The sequence below is a fragment of the Pavona decussata genome, unplaced genomic scaffold (genome assembly GCF_977016875.1).
Source record: "Pavona decussata unplaced genomic scaffold, jaPavDecu1.1 SCAFFOLD_51, whole genome shotgun sequence".
Taxonomy (NCBI): Eukaryota; Metazoa; Cnidaria; class Anthozoa; order Scleractinia; family Agariciidae; genus Pavona; species Pavona decussata.
This window is the reverse complement of record NW_028145473.1, coordinates 1,002,022-1,012,913: the sequence shown is the minus strand read 5'-3', so window position 1 is coordinate 1,012,913 and position 10,892 is coordinate 1,002,022. Positions and strand designations below refer to the sequence as shown.

Genomic DNA, 10,892 nt, shown 5'->3' with positions numbered 1-10,892 from the left:
TGTGGAATACAATCAATAGTTTCAGCTTTTCGCTTCTAGGAGTTCATCTTTGATCACAAAGGAAATCAACATAATTAAAATGAAAAGGATGAAGATGATAGGGACACCGTAGGCAGCCGGGCGCGCAACAAACGGTCCATTTCCTTTCTTTAGCATTAAACATGTGTTGTTTAATGCTTAGCAAGCCTAGCTCATGCATCAAATGCAAGTTTACCAACCCTTGAAAGTTGATGAGATAAAGAGACTAGTTCTCATTGAAAAGCAGCTGTCAAAATGTTTGCAACTGTGTTAAGAAGCTCGTCAACTTGAGCATTTATTTTGTTTGTGCAATATGCCTTTACGCTTCCTCCCCCCTCCCCCCCCCCCCCCCATCACCCCTTGGCCCTTTACGAAACGATCCCTTAGTTAGCCCCGCCCCAGGACCCCACTCCTGTCTAAAATGGGCAAGAACCTAGCCTTGAAAGGCAGAACAGGTTATTCCTGGAACACAGGGTTCTTTAAGCAAGAACATGCCATTAATACTTTAACGAAAACGTATCACATTTCATGAAACGTCAAAAATCTTGCATCTGGTTACACTTCAATTGCATTTTTGATATGAGCGTAGTCTTAAAATTAAAAAATTTTTGTTGTATAATTACCTTTATTCAGCTTGGTAGTTACTTTCGTTAAATCATATGTCGCGCAAGTTTAATTTTACTTCACATCATTTCGCTAATGCTCAACAACTACAGTGGTTCGCCATTTTACCGGACAAACTTGCAGCATTGGTAAGGGTAGCGAGCGTTGGCACTGGGATAGTCCCCCTGCCTCCCGAGTCGGAAACTGGCCAAGAAATAAGGAAATGGACAAGCGACATTTTGCCGGTCCAAGTACGCTATAGGCATGCTGGATCCGACATCCCAGTTGGTGGTCTTCCCGATACACTGCACGTTAGCGCCACTCACTCTGTTTTTCCAGTTCCTGCATGAAATTAAAGAAAACAAGGACAAGAAATGTCACTGTTACATTTTTAAATAGGATATTCTCCCAGTCAATAGAAACCGTAAAATGGTAATCTTTCAATGTCAACCGGTTAGATTTTTCTGATATTTCATGCTGTTAAATTTTTAAGTAAACTGCTGTCAAGTGATTGCTAATCAACAACAGATGTAAGCTTAATAATAATTTAATAAGCTTTATGGGAAGTGATTGTGTTTTTAATTTCCACTCCAAATCAAAAGATTTGGAGGAATGATAAGGGAACCTGCAAAATTCAAAAGCCAAAGACAAAGGAAATCGTGCACCGTGACGTGTTTGGATATCTGACGAAAAACTCCTCGTTTTTGCATCCTCAATTTCCCCTTCAAAATCAGTTTGTTTGAGAAGTTGTATCAAACACTCGTCACGGTGTTTCATCACAATATCAAAAAGCTCGAAGTTCGTCAAAAATATTCCACTTTGCGTCGTATTTTCAACTTTCTTCTCGGTGTTTGATATGTCATGGAACACTGTCTCGTGTTTGATATATTACTTCAACAATAGTTGGACCCAGCATGTACGAATTTGTTCAGTTCTTTTTCAAAGTAAAGCACAAGCGTATTAAAGACCATTTTCTTATCGCGACCTCGTTTGCTTATTAAAGTAATTGCGTTCGACGTAGGAAGTACGCACTCCTAATAAGGAATGGAGTCGATCATATTTTATGGGACAATCAACAAATGAATGGATCTTGGGACGCGTATCTGGCATTCCCCGCAGATTTTGGACTTGCGGATGACTTCATCACTAACTTGGCAAAGAGGAGAGAGAGCCTGGGATGGAATGAACGCACTCCCTCGTCCTTGATTATTACTAGTAAACGAATTTTCGAATTAAACGATGAAAATATTAGACGTTTTATGATTGATACAACCTTCGATCAGGTTATAGGCAATTAGGTATTAGTTAACTGAGGTACTGATTTTGAAGCCTTTCCATCTTCAAAGTGGTGCTGCAATTTATGATGGAATGTCCGGGACCGTGCACAATCCTTTCTTTTCATGTTAACACAGTACAGCTGAACACCGTAACAGAAATTTTCTATTGGTCAGTTGCTCTAACATATTACAATATTAAGTAATCAAAAATATGGTTTTCCTGCTCTGGAATCATGATTTTAAATGTTTTTTTATAGTTTATACACGGCCAAGAAGTTTCTCAGGCTTCATAACATTGCCTTTTATTATCTATGGTTTAACAAATATTTCAAACGGTTTTGCATGAAAATCAGTATAGTAGTTGAGGTACTGATTGACTTACTTGCGACAAGGTATTTATCTTCTCTCCGTGGATTCCAAATCTCACCGAGTTCACTCGTTATTTGGTCATGATACTTTTCAAAAGAACTTAATCAAAGATATAACCTTCGTATTTTATCGATTGACCTATGTCTTGTTTTCATTCTTTTCTCACCTGGATTTTCTTTTCCAGATCATTGATCTTCACATTGAGGTTAGTGGTATCAAGCTTGATCACCTGATCCTGATCAGTTCTGGCAGAGGAATCCTACGGCAAAGAGAAATGTTCAGATTAATGTAATACAGAAGCTTAAATATTAATTCAGTTGGATGGTTAGTGGGTCAGTGGTTCGATGTTATGTTGGTCCACTGTCTATTGGTTTCTCAAAGGCATTAAGAATTCATGAAGAGAAGACAAAGAGAATCACTACCGTGAAGGAAGTTTGGAAAACTGATCTTAATAATGGTATATTAATGGCCTGAGAAGCTATATAGCCTGTATCAAACAATGGAAAGAGCGTTTATTCAATTTCCTACAATCCACGTCTCGATGTTTGGAAATATGATGAAACCCTCTTCCTCGTGTTATATATATTACATACAAAACTGACGGTGAGGCACGGGGGAAAATCTAAAATCCTAAAATAAGAGCAGAATCTTTATTGTAAACGGCAACCTGCCGCTTCAGTAGTAAATAGAGATAACTGACAGAAAAGTTGCATCCAAATCATTCAGCGGTGCTCAACGTTTTGTCCCCGTGACTCAACCTCATGTCATTTCATGTCATGTCATCGTGTCACCCTTAGAGCTGATCCCTGGTGCTCGGCTTCGTGATGTCCCCATTAACGAGCTCAGTTACATCGACAAGTACGTAGAGGCCTGGGAACAAGGCTGCTGACTACTTACATGTAACTCAGGGTTTGCAGACTGGATCTTCTTTTGTTAGTTGTGTTTACACTATGTTTACACAAGATTTTCTTTAAGAACCCTAATATTTCTGAACTTAAATCCAAAATAAAAATGCAATGGCAAGTTGAACAGTGCTCGTTGACTTGATACCTTCTACTTAATAGTGTACCTACAGTCGAGCCTCCCGTAAGCGGTCACCCTTGGGACCAGAAAAAGTGTCCGCTTAAGAGAGGTGTTCGCTCATGAGAGGTTAAAACTGTAGTGATGGTATGTAGCAGAAAACATGACCAAGTGTCCGCTTACGAGAGGTGTCTGCCTACGGGAGGTGTCCGTTAGCGGAGGTTCGGCTGTATTTGTTTCCTAAGAAGTCATGTTCATATTGTAACTTAATTAAGTAACTTAAGTAAACGTCATTAGTAACCTTGATATAAGAAGTAGAAGCAATCGTATTGTTAGTGACTGTAATGTAAGTATATGTAATCACATTGTGAATAGTATCGCGAGTGTAACTGATAAAGATAAATCGTTTATTAAAAAACCACAACTTGCAGCTATAAGCTGAATTACTTGCGTTACATACATCATGTTTAAAATTTCAAAATATAAAAAATCCTAACTACACTAACTACAATTGCTGTTTACTTGCAAGGTGCATCATAAAAGTGTCTCCAAACCTGTTTGTTTTCACATTCGGGATTGAAAACATACGCCTTGTCCTAAAATTATATCTCCCACTGTCATTGTGCACGGGCAGCAGGCTAGCTAGTTTATGCTGGTCACTCTCTACTATTTGTTTAAACAGACTGCCACATAATTCCTCACGTCTATGGAAGAGTGTTTTCAAACCCGCCTCTTCCAGGGCCTTGCTATACGAAACCTCTGGGAATAGGATCCTTAAGACTCTTTTCTGAACTCTCTCTATTTGGTCGGACAGTTAGGCTGGCAAATTAGTATGGAAGGCTTGACATGCATATTCCAGAACGGAACATATGCATGCACAATAAAAAAGAATTAGCGACTTACGGTCTATGCCAGCTCGCTTAAGTTGCTTAAGCAAGTAAATTCGTCGGGACGCCTTCATAGTAATATTATTTACATGATCGATCCATTTAAGGTCACTCCTTACAGTAATACCTAATATCTTAGCTGATTTCACAATTTCAAAAGCATTACCATTGGCCTCAAGGGAAACAGTGTCTGAGTTATTTTTCCTTCGAAAGTCTATTCTGAGTTCCTTACACTCAAGTGAGTTCAGTTTGAATCTGTTGTCGTTAGACCATCGAAGAACTGTATGGTAAGTACGCTAAATAATTCACATTGGAAGCAATTTTGTGTATGTGTTGAAAAGAAAAAGGCTTCTCGTAGTTTGACAAAGTCTAACCACCTACACAAATTTGGAAAAATTGACCTCCTCTCCCTCAATCTACCCCATCCCTACCGCCAATATAGAAAATAAACAGAAAAACAACAACAACAACAAAACTAGCGAACTAAATTATACAACACAAGGAAATCCTTTACTTGGTTACCAGGAGGTGGGAATGGTCGCTTTAAAGAGATTCTATACCATTCATGATAAAAAAGAGTTCATAGATTTTCTCTTATAACTGCGAAGGCAATGACGAGAAGGTATATAAGCCGCAAAAATTACCACAAGCAATGGACATTTAGAAACCAGTTTTAAAAAATCAGTCAAAGCCAGTTACCTGGTTTACTGGCCATGGAAGGGAAGCCCCAAATGAAGTAGGCAAGAAGACACCAATGGTCAACACAAACAAGACGCGAAACATTGTCTGGCTCTTGTTCAATCAAAAGTGGACTTGTAAACTGAAAGAAGCAAAGCAGTTAGTATTTTGGCTGGAATCGAATAAAGAGCGAATGTAACGCAATCGTAAGACCGCCTTAAACTGACTCAAGAATAAGCGTTCTTGCAAGGAAAATAGGAAACTATTTATTGTGCGCTTGACAGAAGCAACAACGTGAATATAAAGTTAAAAGTTTGATTACCGTTTTGTGAAATTCTATGCGTGTTGAGAACTATAATTCGTAACAAACGCGCAGTAATCTTCCAATAAACCCAACCAGTCCAACCCCTCCACCCTCCCCGCCCATTTACTAGCATCATCATCATCATCATCATCATCATCGTCATCATCGTCATCGTCATCATCGATACACCACCTAACTAGCCATAGACGTGTTTGTCCAAGGAGACAATTTGCTGCATAAGGACAGCTCAGGCGATGTTGGCCAATTTTAAATGAGTGACTTAGGGCCTGTTCATATGGAGGTGGAAGACCCCGGGAAGGTGAGGTACCTCGCCTCGGTGGGGTAACAAATCTCTCCATACATCTTGATTGCGTTCACATGAGAAGTGGGGTACCCCACCGAGGCACCCTGTCAGCCTGGCCGGGTAACCCGCTTAGCTGGGGTGAGTTTTCCCCGTGTGAACGCTGAAGATGGGGCAACGCGCCTAGCTGGGGTAATGTCCATCCGATCAAAACTACGCAAATATTTAACATAGAAGTTTTTCTCCACCATGAAATTTTTCGTAGAACATCAGGACGAAAATATTAACTGATTTTCTTTCACGAAGAACACGCTTTGCCGGAATAAGTTTTTTGCAGTTTCTCCAAAATGCGCATGAAGAACTTGAACTAAATGGCAATTTTTTTCAAGATGCAACCATTTCCATATAAGCCACCTGCAGCCAAAGATAATAATTAGCTAATGATTACTCGTAGGGTAATTGTTAACATCAGTGCACCATATTATTTTAACATTTCCATCGATACAAGTGTTTTTTCTAAGGTACACTAAATATCGTTGACACTTCCCCTTTTTAAAAGGTTGTTATTCTTTATCAAATTTAGTATTTATCTTTTGTTAGCCTCCCAAAATTTATATAGTTGCTTCAAAGAGCATATAATCTTCAGGGCCGAGATGTCGAAGCCCGATTAGCACAAATCCTGGGTTAACTGTGGACAAAGCCAATCAGTTACCATGGTAGCTAACCTAGATTAGCGCTAATGGTGCTTCGAACAACCCGACCCAGACGGGTAAACCTCGTAAAGGACCGGTTCAGGTTTAATGTGCCATTTTTTTAAGGTGCGAAGCTCCATCTCTGGCTGAGTTTATTATCAGTTAATCTTTAAAACACTTATAATTTTTAGTTTCATGTTAAAGGATCAAACAGATAAACACATACAATGTAACAAATAAGCTCTATTTTCCGTGAGGAATGGAGACGGTAGAAAGTTAAAACGAGTCACTCTACTATGGAAAAAATTAGCTTACAGGACAGGCAATACATCACTCAAGGTTTTACAATCCTCACGAGATTATGTAACGTCAATTGACAAAAATACTCAAAATAATACATGCACATCCCGGCGTAAATTGACTTTTGGACCTATTTGTGCAGAGTACTGACTACTAAATCACATCGTTGAGTGTTGGCAGCTCTTGCTATATCTGAAATTCTAACAATCCTGATCCAATGCTGTTTAGGGACTTAATTGTCTGCTGCTCATTACCCTTATTACCCACGTGCAGTAGAAAGACCTCTATTGCAATAACGATGCATTGGTTTCCTGTTTATTGATGATGTAGCTGCTAAAGTATTTGCGTCGTCACTTACTATTTGTGTTACAAGCTGTGTAATCGATCGAATCTGTGCTTCAAATTTGCTCTTAGTCCTCCTGAAGTTCATGGAGGACTACGGACTGAAAAAATTTGCTTTTAAGGCTAGAATTCCGAAGTCAGTTAAAACACAGTACAGGCCAGAATTTAATCCATTGTGCAGGCTAGCGTTAACTCAGGTAATACTTTGTGCACGCTAGAATTCGGTCATCCATTACGTTTCAATAAGTTCCTTTCAATTCCAGTTGCTAATGCATTTCTCAGAATTTTGATAAGCTTTCTAAGAAACTTGACTCGTTAAACATGGCAGACAATCAAAGTTATAAACATTTCCTAGACCGTCCCCAGAGCCAAAAGCCTCTGGTACGAGATCACCCGTTCCTTGTTTTAGTAGCATCGGGAGAAAACCAACAAAAAAAGCAGGTTAAACTGACGTGGGCCAAATTCATTCCTCAGTCAGGTAAAAATGCATGTGCTAGAATTTCGTTCTGAGGTGAAAAGGACAGTGAACGGAAGATGTTTTCCCTAGCGTGTCGTGACGGGAAAATTTTAGGAATGGCGGATAAGGGATTCTTTCTAGGATTCGAGATTATCTTCTGGAATTTATGCATTTCACTGTCAAAAGAAAAAAACGTGTCTATACTGACTTTGTTTTACTCATACGCTTATTTCGAAGCTTACCTTCTTCTACAGAAATAAGTAAAATTTGCCCCAAGTTTATCATTTACTTAGTTAATATTGTGAGGCTCGCTGTTTACTCATCAGTTTAGGCCACGAACAGTGGACGTGAGAAATCATATTAGGTTTAAGATTGATTGATTTCTAACTCGTAGTTTTTGCAAACACTTGGCGCAATGTCAATATATTCCTGTGCTTCTTTTGTTATTTCTTTGATGCTTAAGGAATGTTTTTCTTTCAAGAGACGCTTCGCCGTAACCCTTGGTTCTGTGATAGATGAGATCCATTTAAACTGATTGGATGCTGTTTACTTATGGGGGGAGGGGGGGGGAGGGGGCTCACACCTATTTTGAAAATAATGCAACACGAATATAAGAAGTTTGATTCCCTTTGTTATTGACCTTTTCTTTTCTTGATGTGGCATTCACTTTGAATAAGCGAGGAACGGGATCTTGCTTTTCGGCGCGCGGCAGGAAAACTCCCAGAAAACTGCGTCCCATTCCTCGCGATAGACGATCGCGCGTTAATGATTCAAAATAGCCGCCACTTGTAGAAGAGACACGAATAACAAAGTTTTTTGTTGTTGCTGATTTTTGGTTTTATTGTGTGTGTGAAAGAGGTGCTAGGTCGCTCTTACCTCTTGCTCCGAAATGGAGTACCGAATGATATCCGACAACCACAACAACGTGTAACTTCGTGATGTCTGGCTCAGGGGCTGTGTGTATATTAAACTGGTAAAAAAAAGGTTGTAGGGATCCGAAAAGAAACGGTGCAGCGTGGCCACTTCCAACTCTTACGCGCGGAGGTTACTCCTTATAGTAATCTGCACAGGCAGGCTACGTCCAAAAGGGATTTCTTCTTCATCATTGAAATAACAGAAAGGGAATCAAAATAACAAATTTTAGTCAAGGGTCGAAACGAAAGGGTTGCAACTACAGTCGAACCTCCCGTGAGCGACCACTGGCACCCAAAATGCTAAGATTAAGTTGTCGTTTACCGGAGATGGTCGCTTACGAGAGTCTAACCAAAGGGAGACTCTTCCGGGAACAGGTCCGACACAATTAGTTGTTTGAGGAAAAGTTATTGCATACATTTTCCTAGCCGGTTACAATACGAGCAGGGCTAGTTATTATTAAAAGTTCCTCATAAATTCTGAGTAGCGTAGTACATACAGCCGACACGGAGATCAGACCAGTGTGCCAAGTGGTCACTTCAAGAGGTTAAAAACAATGAGAAAATACGTTTTTCATTTACTGGTTTTTAATTAACTTTTGAAAAGTCAATATTTAGAGCAAAATTAGGACTAACAACAAGGACGAAACTAGAGGGGGGCTTAAATCCGGGGGGGGGGACTTATAATCTAATGTACTTTTGGTTTACAGGTAGATTGGCCTATAACCGGGAGGGCATATAAGCAGGGGGGGTGGGGACTTACAAGCGGCAGTTTACGCTATACTTAAAGCATTTTAGAAACCATTGGATAAATTAGTTTACTGGCGCCGACCAGACTCTAGATCGTAAAATGGTAAGTTCAGAGACTCACAAAAAACTTAACTGAATGTAAATATATGAAACATATATTTTGAACTGCGGGTGCAAGATCAAATAGAACAAATATGTTCGCAGTTACTACGCAACTTAAGCAGTTGCGCAAAGAAAGCCTGAAAAAAATTCGGGCTTGAACGGGATTCGAACCCATGACCTCTGCGATGCCGGTGCAGTGCTCTACCAACTGAGCTATCAAGCCTACTGAGAGATGGTCATATTGTGACTTCGTAACATACCCGTGAAGGATGAGTAAATAAATGTACGTATATGAAACATAGGGCGCGTTTTTTTATCCACAATTCTGGAATAAGAATGGTTGGTACGGAATGCTAGGAATAATTCGGATTGTCTGCATAAAAAAACCCCCGTCGGTCCTGGCCGAGTAGACATTGCGTAACAAATATGGCGGCCGACGAAGAGGCTGCCATTGCAGCCGTTATCGCAGTAATTTTCCTTGTACTTTTAGTACAATGAAATTAGAAGCAATGTTTCATTTTGTCCAAAAGTGTAACCTGATTTTTTCCCTTGTAGAGACGTATTTGAATCCGCAGCGCTCATCTCGCCGTCCACCATCTAGGATTTCATTCGCAACATTCTGTTCATTCTGCCCCTGAGAGCAGAAAGGATGGAATGGCATTCTGTCCATTCCGGAATAAGAATGCGGAATAGGAAAACGCGCGCATTTTACATTCTGTCCATTCTCATTCCAGAATTGTGAATAAAAAAACGCGCCCATATATTTTGGACTGCGGATGCAAGATCAAATAGAGGAAAGACGCTCTCAGTTGCATACTAACTGCGATCACCAAAAAAATTATCATCTTTGAGTTCTTAAAGCAATAACCTTATCTTTAACAATTTTTTCGTTTATTTAAATATATTTTTTCATTTATTTATTTATTACATTTGATTGCAGTTAACATCTGTGTTTCTCGTTCTCTTTTTATGGCTAATCCTCCTCCTGATGGTATTTTCCATTCCCTTCTCGGCGTTGTCCTGTTTGGCATCTGCGGGTTTGGTATCTACCGGGAAGATTATTTACTCCAGTATTGGCGAATAGTCGTACAAAATTTACACCTTCGCAGCGCTCAGTTTAGCCGTATACGTCAATTAATATTCATCAGTATCCACTTCCACTCAGTGAATAATTGTTTCTTGTCTGCTCCTCTACAGTATACACTTTTTTGTATAAGAACGTCTAATTTGGAGACTGAGATTTACAGGAGGCTTACGGGAGGCTCAACTGTATTTATTTCTATTATTTATTTATTTATTTTGTTTTGGCAATTTGAGCTTCGAAAAGTTCTTATGATGTTCTTAAAAAGTTACTTGTTATAGCATTTCAATAACTTTCAATAAATCTATGTGGACGTGCATGACCAAGACGAGAACGTACCAAAGAGCAATATGTGCCGTAATGTGGTGTCAAGTTGCCTGTAACATGCTCTGTTGCACGGCTTACATGTACTCTAGCGCTGCCAATTCTCGGTAAATTAGGCTTTACGAAAAGTATTGACCACAGAAAATTATTAACTGACTCTCAGCCTGGGTAATGTTCTAAGTATGTTCTGAAATCTTAGTTAATCCCAGCCTCAACGCACATATAAAAAAGGTTCTTATAAAAAAAGAGTGTAGTTGAGAATTCTCGCTGGTTATTCACTCAACTAATCTAACGTAAGCCCTCGTTTTTAAAAGGAAAAAAAGAAGATTGCACTTTCCTGCCCTCGCTTACACTTATTTTCGTTCTGGTTTATTGACTTTTTATCCGGTGATTTAGCGCCCCCCTTGTTGTTTGCGAGTCCACTGAGATACGACTTGATTTCAAGAAATAAGTGTTAAATATTCAACTCAGCACCA

The 10,892-nt window shown here is 39.5% G+C and overlaps 1 long non-coding RNA gene across 1 annotated transcript; it reads right to left on the bottom strand.

Annotated features, from left to right (window-relative positions):
- Positions 1–561: 561 nt before the first annotated feature.
- On the bottom strand, positions 562–5,019 carry LOC146480988 (uncharacterized). The gene is made up of 3 exons (XR_014864485.1): positions 4,874–5,019; positions 2,434–2,526; positions 562–963 (listed from the first exon to the last, which is right to left on the bottom strand). It is a non-coding gene; the product is annotated as an uncharacterized LOC146480988 (long non-coding RNA).
- Positions 5,020–10,892: the final 5,873 nt, after the last annotated feature.